The sequence below is a fragment of the Saccopteryx bilineata genome, chromosome 12 (genome assembly GCF_036850765.1).
Source record: "Saccopteryx bilineata isolate mSacBil1 chromosome 12, mSacBil1_pri_phased_curated, whole genome shotgun sequence".
Taxonomy (NCBI): Eukaryota; Metazoa; Chordata; class Mammalia; order Chiroptera; family Emballonuridae; genus Saccopteryx; species Saccopteryx bilineata.
The window spans coordinates 14,371,899-14,387,526 of NC_089501.1; positions in this window are offsets into that span (position 1 = coordinate 14,371,899).

The following is a 15,628-nucleotide window of genomic DNA, read 5'->3' on the forward strand; positions in this document are numbered from 1 at the left end:
TAAATTTAATTTTGTTGTATTTATTTCATTTAATTACCATAAAAGTATGCTTAGACTTTATATACTATATTTTTCTCTAACATTTGACTTAATTATTAAACATATTTCTCAGAAATTTGTATATAGTGTGCCTACAATTATTTGTAGGATTTTAAATGCACCCCAACTTCAAAAAGTTTGAGAACCACTGACCTAGATGCATAAAAACAATGGACAGGGCTTGCTTAAAGATAAACCTTTTACTAAAGAAGTTATGCACCTGGAGTGTGGCTACCCACCATGACCTGCTCAGTTAGGAATTTATAATCAGATCATCTTAGGAGGTTACTTTCAGTCACTGGACTTGTCAGATTTCTTATAGAGCCCCTTTTTTTCATCTAGAGGCTGACTATCTTACTATTCAGCTGTTGATATATTCTTTATATATTCCAGAAAACATATTTTATTGAATATATATATATACACACATATATGCATATATATTTAATTTTTTCATTGATTTAAGAGAGAATGAGAGGAACAGAGAGGGGGGTTGGGAGTTGGGGGAGAGAGAGAGAAACATCAGTTTATTTCACTCAGTTGTTCTATTTAGTTGTGTACTCATTGATTGCTTCTCATACGTGCTGGGTGGATGGTCAACCCACAAGCTCTAGTGCATCAGATCAATGCTATTTCCACTGAGCAACCCAGCCAGGGCCTCTATCAAATATATATTTTGAAAATATTTTTCAGTTGTGTGACTTGCCTTTTAATTTTTAATAACAGTGTCGTTTGAAGAACAAAGTATGTAATTTTGTTGATGGTGAAGCAAGCAGTTTTTGTAGATCTAGGAGGTTCACCAGGGCCTGAAGTCTATGGTTGTAGAAGCAGTGGCTTCACAATCCCTGAATTGGACTATGGCAGGGGTTGCTGGAGTTAACAGCTGTAGCAGGTGTTTTCTGATTCCCTAATGTGTTGGTCATTTGCCTGTTTGCCCCAACTACTCCCTGACCTTCTGTGCTCTCCTTTGTAAGGTGGGGAGACAATAGAAACTGCAATTTACAAGCTCCCTCCAAACTGGTGTCTAGTTAGACTTGGCCAATAGGTGGCAGTGTCAGGAGCCTAGCAAGTCAGGAATAGCAGAGAAACGAATTCCATCCTTACAGCGTTTGGAGGCATAGCTGCTGCAGCAGCAGAGGTGGTGACGAAGGTGCTGTGGCTGGACTAGCGAACACAGTGACCAGAGTGCAGGTTCCTAGTCCCTGCAAGGTAGCTTAGGTCTGTTTCCCCTTTCTGCTTCTCAGCTATGGCCCATCGTGGTTTCCTGCAGTTACAGATCTTTGGGGGAACCTTATTTTTCTTCTTTCGTCCTTCTAGCCCTTCTAACACCCTTGCATCCAATGCCTGTATTAAACTTCCTTTTTTTATGTTTATTTATTTATTCATTTTAGAGAGAAGAGAGAGAGAGAGAAGGGAGGAGGAGCAGGAAGCATCAACTTCCATATGTGCCTTGACAGGCAAGCCCAGGGTTTCAAACTGGCGACCTCAGCATATCCAGGTCGATGCTTTATCCACTGCGCCACCACAGGTCAAGCTAAACTTCCCTTTTGATGTACGAAGAGAAGCTTCTTTTCCCCCCAATTGAGCCTGACTGCTACATCTTACTTCCCATTGCGGAGGAGAAGGCTGTACTCCTGCAGGCTAGTTCTGTGGACTTGTGCTAGTTCTGTGGATTCGTTCTAGGAAACATTTCTGGAGGCTCCACCTGAACACTCTCCTCCAACCCTCCTCTCAATTACTCAGGAAGCACCAAACTTTCTACACTAACATTAAAACACTGGTTTAAGTTTGAAATAGCCAGAATAATTTTCATTCTCTACAACTGAACCTTGACAGAAACAACAAGATTCTGGGATTCAAAGGTCATCTTTCCGATCTGTTTCTAAGACATTTATATACCTATCTCCCTAGCCCAGCCCTGGGCTGTGGCCAGTGAGCCACACAGAAATCCTGGTGGGCAGAGATCCAGAATCTCTGAGGGGCCTAAGAGAAGCTGCTGATTGTTGGCAAGGAAACAGCAGACACGTTAGGGGAGTTGGTAGCTTTTACTTTGTTGGGTATTTATGACCACCATGGTCAATTACATGATATCATTTGGAAGTGGTTTATTTTATCTACTTTGCACACATTTACAGTAAAAGGAAGTGTGGCAGATGTGCTCACAGTTTTAGTCAAACAGACTGGAGTGACTTAAACTCCTCCAGGATGGCCTACAGGTCTACCTCATGTGGTCTCTGCCTTCCCATTGCAGTGAAGGTCAGATGTCAGTAACTTCCTTGTGAGATTCTTATACAGGAATAAGAGAGATTTATTATGTGTATATATACACATACACACATACACATACATATACAAGGGTAGGCAAAAGTAGGTTTACTGTTGTTCATATTTGAAATAATCTAATAATTAATAAATAATGCAAGAATAAACTGTTTTGTGTACTCACAACTATAAACTTACTTTTGCCCTCCATATCTGTATGTGGGGGGAATAACAAGTTAGCTGGGGGATTCTAAGAAAGATCTACCTTCTTACTACAGGGGAGTCAACTCATTCTGCGTTGGAACTTTTCATGCAAAGTTGTGATGGCTGGAGCTGCTGCAGTCATCTTACAACCATGAGGTCTAGAGACTCAGAGATGCACATATAGAGCTCTTATATCTTTAAATCACTGACCCTGGCCTGAAAGTGCCTACCTCTAGATTTCTTGTTAAGTGAAATAAGGGGCTGGTCTGTTATAAATAAATGCTTTGTCCCTGATTCAGTCTGGATACATGATGTCCTAGTTAGAGTTTGAGAAGATCATTTAGCACAATTATAGTTGGTAATTTCTGCTTATATGTTGCTCTCAAATTCTCATTATACTCTCTGTACTGGAGTATGTTATATATGATAAAACAGTCTGACTCCACTGATAGATACTTTCTGTCCCTGAACCAACCTGGAATAAAGGAGTATTGTCAGAGTGTGGGTGCCCTAGATCCTGGTGTGCCTCTGATAAACGAACTCATTCACACAGTCATGATGGGGAAGCAGAAATTGCCATACTGAGAGGTCTTCAGTGATATTTTTATTGTTTTTAAACATTTTATTTATTGACTTGAGAAAGAGAGAGAAGGGTGTGTGGCAACTCATAGTAGTTGCTTCTCATATGTGCCTTGACCAGGTAAGCTCGGGTTTCTAAGCAGTGACTTCAGCGTTCCAGGAAGATGCCCTACCCACTGCGCCACCACAGGTCAGGCTTCAGTGATATTATTGCTAGTTGTTTATAGGCACGGTCTTGCTTGCTGTCAAAGCCTTAACAATTGGTTCTACAGAAAAACAAATACAAAAAACCCCCCATAAAAACCCAAATAATATCTTTCCAATGATTGTATTTTTTTATTCTTTATATTGGCTTTTTAGAGTATTTCTTTACATTATTATTATTATTTTGTATTTTTCTGAAGTGAGAAGCAGGGAGGCCAAGAGACAGACTCCCACATGCACCCGACTGGGATCCACCCGGCAAGCCCACTAAGAGACCATCTTATTGGGTTTTTTTAGCTTTTTAAAAATCTACTGCATGCTTGAAACATAAAAATGTGTTTTGCTTGTCCTAATGGATAACTAATTGAAATAGGAGAAAAAAAATCTCAAATACTAACTGATTGACAACATAAGCTTGGAAGTTACCACCTACATGTGAAACTACTCTTTTTCAATGAAAATATTTCATAGCATTTTATTAATCCACAAAGAAGCTTAAACTGTATCTTTTGGAAGAAGAGGAAGCAGGCTTCCTGTGGGAAGACCCTAGTGACCTCTATTTAATCTGAACAAAGACCTTTTTATATGTTTATAGCTCCGGCACATTTTAGAGTCAGGAATGGGCAATGAAATTTCTGGAATTTTTGCACAAATCACTTGACTGGATGTACATATTTAATAAGGAGTTTTAGAAAAGTTAAAATAAGACAGAAATATTACATAAAATATAATATTTATATATAACATCAGTTTAATAACATTCTGTAAACTTGTAAAGAGAGATACTTAGGTTTTGATTACATTCAAATGTTCAGAAGTGATGTGTGGAATTTCCCCTGTGAGCTCCCCTCCCAGCATTAACTGCTGCTGACTGTTTAGAGCCCAGACTTCCAGTGTAACACATACATAATATCTTTATATAAATGGGATCTTACTCAACCTACTGTTTTATAAACTGCTTTTGTCACTTCAAATATAGGTTTTGAATACCTTTCCAAGTCCAAAGTTGCATCCTTCATTTTTCAAAACAGATGTAAATAAGGGGGAAAACAGAAAAAAGATGCTATTCCAAAAGCAACAAGAGACTGAAGGTAACATAGGAATGCATAATAAAAGTTATCCATGGACTATATTAGCATACATTACTGAAGGATGTTAAAAAAATACTGAACAGAGGTGTATACTATGTTAATAGAAGGAAAAAATTGGTATTTTAATTGAGGCCATTTCTTCCCTCTTAAAATACTTACAAACTCAATAACATTCCAATAATATCCCAACAGAGTTTTTCATGGAACTTGAAAAATTGATCCTGAAAATCATATGAAAAAGGCCAAGAGAACTCTCATATAAAGATCCAAAGGGAGCTAAAAATCATTTTAAAGAAAGCAAGGATGAGAGGCTGGCCTTTCAGATATGAAGATAAATTATAAAGCAATGGTACCACAAGGTGGTGCTTTTCTCCCCAGAGATAAACAGAAAATTTAATGGAACAGATTGGTACAAAATAGAGCTCAGCAAAAGCCCACACTCATGCGAGCACTTCATACATGCTAGGGATACTACCACAAGTCAGTCGAGAAAAGATGGATGTTATTAGTATCAGTACAATTCAGTAGCACTAGGTAAATTCAAAGATGAAGTTCAGGCAGATTAGAGAATTAAATACAAAGGGCAGAATTTTAAAATACTTAGAAGAGAATATAGATGAGTATCTTTATAATCTCAATGTAGGGAAAGATTTCTTAAATATAAAAACATGAAAAGCACAAACAAAAATGTTGATAAATTTCATTAATACTGAAGAGCTTTTTTTATTATAAGAGCTATTTAAAAGGCTCAATTACAATCTACAGACTGGGAAAGATATTTGAAATAAATATAATTGAAAAAGAATTCACATCTAGGGTATGCAGACAACACCTATGAATCAATAAGAAAAAGGCAAACAGATCACAATAGAAATGGATAAAAGATATGTATGAATTGTCAATCATGGCAAAAGAGAACAACTGAATGCCGTTAAACATATGAAACCCAGCTCAAATTGCATTAAAAAAGTGAAGTTAAGAACAATAATGAAATAAAATCTCATTTAGTCCAAAATATTTTTGCCACATTTGTATTTGTCCATAACACACAGTATTGTTTTTGCATGTGTTTAAACTTTAAATAAATGATATTTTACCATATAGATCAGTCTGTGTGTTGTTTTTCAGTTAACATCGTGTTTTTGACATTTATCAGTGCTGTCCATGTAGCTCTTCCAAGACTGGATGAATATACCACAATTTGCTTATCTATTTTCCTCCTATTCATTTGATCAGTTTGCTTTCTGCTATAATAAATAATGTTGCAGCACAAATTATTGTGTACGTCTCTTGAGCACATTGGAAGTGTGTGAAAAGCTTTAGCTTTAGCAGGTACTAACAAATAGAAATACCTATCATTTGTAGATTATTAACTCTATGTGAAGGCACCATTTAACACTTCTCATATAATTCTCACATAGCTTATAAAGTACCTTAGAACAGGGCCTGGTTAGATGTAGGCAAGTTCTTTTAGAGTTTGACTATTATTATTTTTGAGTTTACAGGTTTTTGGAAAGATAGGAATTCTCTTCAGTGACCTTTGAAGCTCAGAGGGTGGAAATCCTAGTGTTTAAGAGTGTAAACTCCAGAGGAAGCTGTCCTTGCTTGCTTAGCTGTGCAACATTGTCAAGCTACTTCGATGCCCAGGTGTCCTCATCTGTGAAACTCAAAAATAATAATAGTCAAACTCTAAAAGAACTTGCCTGCATCTAACCAGGCCCTGTTCTAAGGTACTTTATAAGCTATGTGAGAATTATATGAGAAGTGTTAAATGGTGCCTTCACATAGAGTTAATAATCTACAAATGATAGGTATTTCTATTTGTTAGTACCTGCTAAAGCTAAAGCTTTTCACACACTTCCAATGTGCTCAAGAGACGTACACAATAATTTGTGCTGCAACATTATTTATTATAGCAGAAAGCAAACTGATCAAATGAATAGGAGGAAAATAGATAAGCAAATTGTGGTATATTCATCCAGTCTTGGAAGAGCTACATGGACAGCACTGATAAATGTCAAAAACACGATGTTAACTGAAAAACAACACACAGACTGATCTATATGGTAAAATATCATTTATTTAAAGTTTAAACACATGCAAAAACAATACTGTGTGTTATGGACAAATACAAATGTGGCAAAAATATAAAAACAGCTATAATGGACTTCAACAACTTCAAGGTAATGGTAAAATGAGGGAAAGAAAGGGGCATCGAGAATAAGGGGAATCAGACATCCAGGCTGATGGGACATGGTCTATTGTGTTGGCAACGTGGGTAGCATACAACCTCCTCTGTTGCTGTGGAAGCAGATAAGCAAGATGGAAAAAGCATCAATTAGCTTTCTATCACCTCGGCCCAGAAATGCTCGGATTTCATTGGCCAGAACTGGTCATTTGGCCCCACCCATTGCAGAAGAACTGGGAAGGGCTTTCTTCTGGTAAACACTGGTGATATCCTCCATACTTGGCCTGTGGACTAAATGTAAACAAAGCACACTTAGCTCCAGAATAGATAATGTCACATCGTCTTTTTGTTTGTTTGTTTTTAATCTGAAACTGCTCAGTAATTGAGACTCCCTGGATCCTTCTATTCTTGGATCTTCAGTGACTGAATCTGTCATTAATTGCCTCAAATGCCTTCATGGAGACCAACTGTTGATTTCATAGAAATACCATGTGGGAGCAGAGGTTAGCAGTATTTTCTCCAACAGTGACTTGGAGAGGAAGTCTGGAGTGGTTCCACATCTTTTGAAGGTTTTGTACAAGTGTCCAGAATACTTCTGGTGTTAAAAAGTAGTAGTCATTTGTTATTCTTTTAAAATAATGTAGGTTTTACCCCTTCGTGACTTAATAAAGCTCTACCATTACAAAGTCTTTGAGTGAGGCACATGCTGCCTGGTGGATCATCGACAAGCTAGGGAGGCTTTGAAAGGCTCATTCATCAAAGCCCAAGTTTTGGCAAACTCTGAGCTACAGCTTTAATTAGCATTATGTTGCTTTCTTCAGTCTGGATTTTGCATAAGTTAAAGCAGCCAGGGAAATATTTTACTCACATCCACCTGCTCGCTCAGCATCACCTCACTCTTTGGTTTTTCATAAATAGCTCAGAATGAAGCATTGACTGTTTATTTGTTTCTGTACTTACAGCTTGGATGCGTCAACTGAACATATGGAGAGATAGAGTTTGGGGGCTCTGGGACGCCTCTTGAGCCAGGGACGTGAGTACCTGAGGCTGCGTTCTCAGTGCCCTCCAGGATCCCCATATGGTTCTCAGGTTTGGAGCATGCCTTGTGATTAAGTCAGGGCTCTCACTGGCTTTGAGGTTGCCCTGGCATGGCTTTTTACTGTTTTCTGAATATCCTTAGAAATCAGCATGCTTATAAATCACTCTCAGAGCAGCCTGGATCCTTTATTTAGGCACTTGTGTCAATCTGTCTTTTAATTAAGTATGAGTGATGAATAATTTAGGTTTATCATTAGGCCCATTTCTATAAGCATAGAATTGAAAATAGAACAAAAACTATTCTGCTAACACAGGATATACTGCATTTGCCCTGTTATTGGTGTGTTTTTCACTCACTTCCATTCAAAAAGAGTTTCTCTCTAGCCCTGGAGGGGAGAGGAAGAGGAAGGGACATACGAGAAGGGGTGGCGGTCATGACGGTGCCAGCCATTCACCATGATAGGGAGCAATGCTTTATGGCAGTTTGGGTGGATTGTCCTGGCCTTCTACTGTTTCTGGAAGTGAATCCCTGACTACAGAGAGACCTCATGTCTCACCAAGCTTATTGATCCCCTTTGAACCAGTTGAGTACTTTCGATACCTTCCAGGATAAAAGGGAAATGGATCCTTTCTTCCCACATTTCATTTTCTCTCTAGTGTAACTGGTGCAGACCGAGAATGAATGTGATCACCTTAGGTGAGCAGAGTACGCTGGACAAGGCACCTTCCAAGTTCCCTGCCCTGGAGGACTTACCTCCCAGCTGTCCACAGGGAGCCTCCAGCTGCTCCTCCAGGGTGTGCCTCAGGCGCCAAGAGCAGCTTTGCTCAAGGGTTTGACTGTACATTTTGGTCTAATGTGGGTCAACCCTGATGGCTAATATTTACTCCTGGGGTTCCCATGGGTTTGGCCAAAGCTTTATTATGCCTGCATCACAGACTTTTCCCTCCATCCAGTACAGCTTCTTTCCTCTCCCTTCCTCAGTTGTTGCTCCTTAATAGTTCCCTCTATGCCATACTGTCTCTGCACCTGCTTTTGGACTCTTTCCTTGCCTGTTAGCCTTACACACCAAACACAGCTATGACTTCTCACACGCAGAATGGCGGCCCAGGTGGGGAATGGGTACAATACCTGGTGGGGCCATCACTGTGGATTCCAAAGATACAGAAAGCAAGGATGTGCGTCCTTCAAGTTCATTGAGTCCAGTTTTCTAAAACTGCATGTTTTAAAGATATTGTTAATTGATTTTGGAGAGAGAAAGAAAAGAGGGGGGTCAAGGAGCTGGAAGCATCAACTCATAGTAGTTGTTTCCCATATGTCCCTTGACTAGGCAGGTTTCAAACAAGCAACCTCAGCGTTCCAGGCCGATACTTTATCCACTACACCACCACAGGTCAGGCTAAAATTGTATTTTGAGGAAGGTGTTAACATTTGGTGACATTTGGAAATGACAACACACTACATTTCTCTTTGGAGATTTGTAATGCATATTAATGAGAAAGCCTGTTATAATGAACATAAATTTAACTTTAGCTTAATGATTATCGTTCAAAATTATTTAATTTTGGAATTCTTTCATCCCCATGAAAAAACCCTTAGTAGCCCACAGTGCCTCTCTTTTTTGAAAACCCTATGGGAAGCTTTGATGGAGGTATATGTAAAAACTGAGTCTCAAATCTACAAAAATCATTTCCAAAGACTACGGAATTATTCTCGACAGAATCAGGACTAGAACTTGGGGCTTCTGATTTTCTTCCAGTACTTTACCTGTGAGGTGCAGCTACCTCTCTCATATAAGCCTAACAGGGTGTTAAAATAAGGTTATTTGGCATCATATTTGGCTGAGGCTCAGAAGCAGTAAAAATAAATGACTCCCACATCCCAGATGCAGTGTTGGCGACCTCAGCAGAATTCCTCAGCAACGAGGCTGACCAGCAGCAGCCAGCCCTCCCCAGAAGGCTGAAGCTGGAAATTTGAAAGTGGTTGTTAGGCCGATAGAATGACACGAGGGACATCATCCCTTCCTTCTAGGAAAGTGACAGTGGCTGCTAGGGCCAGCCCCAAAGGTTGGGTCACATCCCCTGCAGTGTGGGAAGCCGCGAGCTGAAGGGATGCTCGACCCTAGAACAGGAACCAGCGGTTTCAGGAGTGATAGCACCACCAGTGATAGGACAAAGGGGTTTTTTTCTGCTGTGGGCTCGAAAGAGCTGACCAGGAATCCTAAAACACCTTACCACGAGAGGTCTGCTGCAGAGAGACAATGGTCTGTGCTGGTGGGTCACGGAGGGTCGGAGCCAAGAAGCTAGTTGGAAGGCACGTTGCACACAGAGGACTTGAGGTGTGCGATCCCAGTGATGGGGCTCTCCAAGAGCTCACAGAAGTCACCCAGAGACCAAGTCGGCTTTTAGCAAGGAGCATTTATGCAGGCTGAATGCTGAAGGGGAAGCCTGACCCTTCCCTGCCTTCCCCTCCCTTCCAGATTGCCAGCCTTTGAGAAGGAATATCACAGCCAGCTAGGAGGGGAGCGGGAGACAGACTGAACACAGAAGCGGCCAGCCCAGGCCCCTCCCCTGCACCCACGCCCCTCCCCCAGACCCACGCCCCTCCCCCAGACCATGCCCCTCTCCCAGACCCACGCCCCTCCCCCAGACCCACGCTGCAGCAGCCCCTCACTGGAAGCTCTTAGGTGCTGGGCAATGCTTTCTTTGGAGCTTTAAAAATTCCCATTGGGCCTGACCTGTGGTGGCGCAGTCGACCTGGAAATGCTGAGGTCGCCGGTTCTAAACCCTGGGCTTGCCTGGTCAAGGCACATATGGGAGTTGATGCTTCCTGCTCCTCCCCCCCTTCTTTCTCTGTCTCTCTCTCTCTCTCCCTCTCTCTCTCCTTTCTAAAATGAATAAATAAAATAAAAATTTTAAAAAAATAAAAATTCACATTGTACCTCAGCCATTATTTACTTAATGGTGACTGTACTTATGCTTCCAAGTTACTGAGGACTGATATTCTCCAGGACAAAGGCTGAGACCCGCCTAGGGTTTGATGTAAGGAGGCACGGGCACAGGTTGTGCACGGAAGGGAGCTGACAGCAAACTAGCAGAGGCAGTTCTGAGAAGAAAGGGGCTGCTGTGCAGATCCACGAGGATAGGGTAGCGGTCCAGAGTAGGGGCCTTGCAGCCAGGTGACCCGAATTCACACCCTACACTCTGCTGTTTCACCTTGGGCAAGCTACTTAAACACTCTGTGCCTCTGCTTCGTCGTCTGTGAATTGGGAATAATACTACAATCTACGTCATAAAGTTATTTTGATAATTAAATTGATAACACGTAACAAACAAATACTGTAGAACAGTGCCAGACATAATAAATGCTGTCTAAATCTTGGCTATTTATGGGTCTGGTGCTTTCGTTGCCTGTTAGATAAGCAGGTATGAAGATCTCAAGAATAACTTCTTACAAAGTTATTGGTAAGTCAAAAAAGCAACTTCGTTAAGTGAATTTCCTCCGTGTTGAACCAGGGAAACCTGTAGTCCAGAGGAGGCAAGCTCATTATCATTCTGTTGATAGTTCTGCAGATTTTCTCTCTAGAAATGCATTATGTGCACAGCTGGCTGTGTGCAGTCTGGCATAACCCCTAGTAGGCACTGGAGAATGTCTACAATATTATTTATTTTTAAAATATCTTTATTTTAATTTATTGTGTTGACATGGTTTCAAATGCCCCACTCAGTATACCACCCTCTACCTCCTGCCTCGTGCCTCCCACGCCCCATGCAAAGTCTCCTTCCATTCCCATTTCACCCCTTTTGTCTCCTCCATCCCCCTTTTGCTCTGGGAATTGCTATCCTGTTGTCCATATCTATGAGTTCTGTATATATAATTTGGCTAATCCCTTCAGAAGGACAGCTGTCAGAGGTATGGGGAAAGAGGAGATAGAATCAAAGAAAGTGAAGGGATTGCCTACTGTTTTATTTCAAATGGAGAAAGCTTTCTGCCTTCCCCAAGGCCTCTGAACCAGAGCTTAATGTTGAAGGTAGATTTCACCTGCATGTCAGCAGGAGGCGCTGTCCCTGTGCAAATCTAGTAGAACAGGCACATTTCTTTCAGCATTCAGATTATTGTGCTCTAAAGTGAATGTTTAGCATCATTTGAAAAAGATTTCTAGTCTGTTTTGTTGATTCATATAGTCTATGGATTCCGGTGTTAGATAATAGAAATCTATTTGGTTCCTTACCCATGACTTCACTCTTTTTGCAAAGGACGAGGAAGTAAAAAGCTAGCTTTTTCTTCATTGCTTGGAAAATGAGATGTTGAGGTTTGGAATCTGTTTAGTGGTTTTCAAGTACTCAAAGCAAAATTTAAAATAAGAAATCTAAAGAGAATTTAACATTTAATGTCTATATCAATGAATCATGTCTCTTGTTCTTAACTATGATCTATATATTTAACATTTAGAATCAATAATCCATTATGCACCATATGCAGGTGAGTTAAAAAATAGTCATATATGAACAAGAAGATCAAGGATTTATGTTTTTTAGTTTTGTGTTTTCAGTTTGCTTGTCTTTGTATGTATTTGCTTTCTCTCATCACATAAACAATCTGAAACATGATTTTCCAGTACTGGGGGAAAGACCGAGACTTGATATATGAATGTACTTTACATATGAATGTAATGTAATCATCACAAATAAAGGACAGATAACTCCTTGCCAACATGGAACATAGATAGACACACAAGTTAACTGGAGGTGCACATTTGTTTTTTGTGGATCTTGATCTTTGTGACAATTTTTTTAAAAGACTATTTTTATTGATTTTAAAGAGAAGAGAGAAAGAAAAAGGGATAGGAGTGGGAAGCCTCAACTTGTAGTAGTTGCTTCAACTATGTACTTTGACCAGGCAAACCCAGGGTTTCAAACCAGCAACCTCAACATTCCAGATAGAAGCTCTATCCACTGCGCCACCACAGGCCAGGCTCTGTGACAGATTTTTGTGTTTTTAAAAAATATAACTGAGATTAATTACTTGTTCACTTTGTCCCCCATATTAGTCTTTGAAACACATGCCCAAGTTTAGTGACGTTGGCTGGTTCTCTGGTCCCAAAGGTTGCTGTCACTTATGTTGGAAACTGCTTCAGCCAACTTTCAACTGCAGTGACTAAGCTACTCTACAATGTTAATTTTCTGGAAGGTTTTTATTTATTTATTTTTAACATTTTGCCATGTACCCATTAGAAGGAGGAACTTGTCCAAGTTCTGTTTGTGGTTGGAGAGTGTTTGCAATATAGACTGAGCATTTAACGTCTCTTGTGATACTAGTTTCACAAGATGCAATTGACTCCTACACACAAAGGGAAAACATGAGAATATGTGTTTCCTTTAATGTGATTTCAAGGATATGTATTCTCGAAAACTCCAGATCTCTTATACACTTTGAGTATTAAAATTCATAAGCAAAGCTCTTACCAATCGTACATATTCTAGGTAATAAAGAGACCCTAAGAAATCTACTAGTTCCATAAGGCAAAACCATTGATCTTATGCAATTTAACATAGCCTAATTATACCCAACCCTAGCAGCAGACCTATCTGGTATAAAATATAATACAGTTAGCTCCTTCTGGGTAATACTTTCTATAAACTCCCTGGACATGTCTCACCCAGAAATAGAGTAAATTAGTGAGTCAATTGCTGAAGATTCTAATGCATCTCCTAAGGGAGAGGAAAGCCAGATAGGGATGTTACTAGCCCAAAAGTTGAACTCAGTCATGAGAGGACTGGAGGAAATTTGCTCTGTAGGGAGAATTAGGATTCAAGTCAGTCTGGGAAACATCTGAATTAGATTGTATATTCACAAGAGGCCAGAGATAACAGAAGAAATCTTTGGCCCTGGAGAGAAGGAATATGTTATTTTCTGGTAAACCCTTTACAAAGGCCAGGGAGACCAATGCAAGAGCTTTGTAACAACCATTAAGGGTAACAGGGTAGAAGAAGGTTAAGCTGATAAGGAAGAGTCTCTTTATGTTGGAGGACATCTGAAAATGTACCTGTGTTGTCTTTCATCTTTTCTTTCCTTCATTTTCCTATTGATCACTCCCTGGCCCCTGTGGGTAGATACAGTGCCACGAACACTTGTGGTAATAGACTTCATGTAAATATGGCAGTTGACACACAATTTGATGTAAGATAATGTTTTAAATAGAGTCCCAGGTTGTTGCTGAGGATTTACTTAGCATTTCTGAGGATTCTTTTAGCATTTGGGTTTTGGTTTAATTACTAACAGACGACAAAACAGAAAACATTCTGAATGATGGTTATATGTGTAGAAGTAATTATAAAAGTGAGAAAGATTTATTCCTCAACACTTTAATGTAGTTTACTTTAATCTTAGTATAGCAACTTTAAAGAGTTTTCTTCACTTGGAATTATTATTGGCAACTTGTTAATAACCCACTAAAGACATTAAAAAGTGTCAGTGATTGAAGTATTCCCACCTCATTCCACTTGCAAATTAAGTGAAAAGTGTTTATCCAGTTTTGATAAATTTTTCATAAATACCTGATATCTTCAGATTGTCACTCAATGCAGTCAGGTCACATTTATTCAGTTAATAAATGGTAAAAAAGAACTATATCAATGATAAAAAGAAGGCTATATTTTTCTATGTCACAAGTGACATCCGGGGGCAGACTACACAAGTGGCCTGATGCTTGACAGATGAGTCTACAGCTATGCTGTGAGTGGCCTCACACCGAAGATAGCATCACACAGTTGAAAGCATAACAACCTTGATTTAGACAGACACTTTGGGGAAAACGTCATAGCCATTGGGATTTCATGAATCAGGGCCCAAGTTAGGGCTGGAGAGATGATACAGGTTCTGCTAATTGACCCAGGCCTAACTTTCTGTATACGCAGGGGCTTTATTTCAGATTTTGTTGTCATTTCCAAATCAGGCCGTCCAACTGTCACAGAGATACAGTTGCAGCATTTGAAGAAGACATTTATCACCAAATTCCATTTTCATTCATTCCCAGATCACATTGACTATAATGGACTATAAATTAATTCTATTGTTATTTTATTTCTATTTTATTTCAAAGGACTTATTTATTAAATATAAGCATTCAAAATATACAGAAAATTTATAACTTCATATTTTTAACATAATGGTATTCTTGAAAAAAATAAGTAGTTGTTTTACCTCTGTTATATTGTATGGATAAATAATTTGCAGTCTACTTAAAAGTGGTTAGTTAGCATTTGAAAAATTCTAATTAGTTCATACTCCAGAGGTACCTAGTAAAATATTGTTATCTCTGTTATATTGTATGTAATTTGCAGTCTACTTAAAAGTGGTTAGTTAGCATTTGAAAAATTCTAATTAGTTTATACTCCAGAGGTACCTAGTAAAATATTGTTATCTAAATTTGCCCCAGAAGATTTTGTTATTTAGCCAGAAAGATGTTACAAATAATTCTTCACTGAAGAAATGAGTGTTGTCAAGGCATATGGTTGGCTAGAAAGATATTATAGGCATATTCATCCCTATATATATCAATATATCTATATCTATCTATATCTATCTATCATCTATCTATCTATCTATCTATCTATCTATCTATCTATCTAATTTTTTTAAAGGACCCAGTAAATGCAGCAGTATCAAATGTTTGAGTGATGCCTTAGTCTAGAACTCCTTTTAGTCATTTGTGACTCCTGTAATGGAGGACTATAAAAGGCTTATTGATCCTGTCTTCAAAGTATTGTTAGGGCCCTAGCCGATTGGCTCAGTGGTAGAGCGTCGGCCTGGCGTGCGGAAGTCTTGGGTTTGATTCCCGGCCAGGGCACATAGGAGAAGCGCCCATCTGCTTCTCCACCCCTCCCCCTCTCCTTCCTCTCTCTCTCTCTTCCCCTCCTGCAGCCAAGGCTCCACTGGCACAAAGTTGGCCCCGGGCGCTGAAGATGGCTTCATGGCCTCTGCCTCAGGCACTAGACTGGCTCTGGTCGCAACAGACAGACGCCC